Source organism: Bos indicus, chromosome 23 (assembly GCF_029378745.1).
Source record: "Bos indicus isolate NIAB-ARS_2022 breed Sahiwal x Tharparkar chromosome 23, NIAB-ARS_B.indTharparkar_mat_pri_1.0, whole genome shotgun sequence".
NCBI lineage: Eukaryota > Metazoa > Chordata > Mammalia > Artiodactyla > Bovidae > Bos > Bos indicus.
In genome coordinates, this window is record NC_091782.1 from 30035359 (window position 1) to 30036237 (window position 879).

General features: G+C 61.3%; 1 pseudogene; it reads right to left on the reverse strand.

The window, feature by feature from the left end:
- On the reverse strand, positions 1-545 carry LOC109577096 (histone deacetylase complex subunit SAP30L pseudogene; annotated as a pseudogene).
- Positions 546-879: the final 334 nt, after the last annotated feature.

Genomic DNA, 879 nt, shown 5'->3' on the forward strand with positions numbered 1-879 from the left:
TCACTCAAGCTGCTTGCCACCCTCTGACTTCTGGTCCAGTCTACTCTTGTTACTCTTCACCATGTAGATGAAGTAAGTGAGGGTCTCCTTTTCATTCACAGGTGTGTTCCTGAAGTGTTGGCTGACAGTGTCTGCTAACTGGGCCTTAGTGAAGCCTGATCTGGTCTGCAATTTGTAGTGTCGTTTATAACTCGGAGAGTATTCACCTGCAGCTGGAACAGATCAACCTCAGGAATGTCTGTGTCGTGCTCAGGAGAATCTCCGCCATCGTCAGTTGTCTTCCTCTGCCTTTTATTTTGTACACTCTGGATGAAATTCTCGTGGAAATCGCAAATATACAGGTGCTAAGGCTCTCGTCGATGTCCGGCTTGAGTTTCTTCTGTGAGATGCTCTTCTGGACTCTCCTTGAAGGAGGCGTTGCCCTCGGGCGGGACCCAGCGCTCGCAGTCCTCGCTGAGGAGGCAGCTCAGGCCGTAGCCCGCGGCGGCGGCGGGGGCGGCGGGGGGCCCTTCACGGCAGTTCTTCTCGGTGCTAAAACCGTTCATCTCCTGGTCCCGGGCCGGCCTCTTTGGAGGAAGGTCTCCTAGGCCACTCCGTAGCGGTGCTCCCCGCGGGGCAGGTCGTCGAGGCCCTCCCGCACAAGAGAGTCCCAGAGCCCGTCTCCAGCCGAGGCGCTGCCGGGCCCCGCTCGCGGGAGGCCCGGCCCCGCGCCGCCGCGCTCCGGTTGCTTTGGTTCCCGGCCCGCGTCTCCACCGAGCCCCTTTCTCCCTGCTCGCGGCCGGAGGGTGGTCTCCCGCGGCCTGCAGGGCTCCGCCGGGAGTCTCCCTGAGGCGCCTTCTGCCCAGGGCTCTGAACCGTTACCCTTCGGCAGGGACGTCC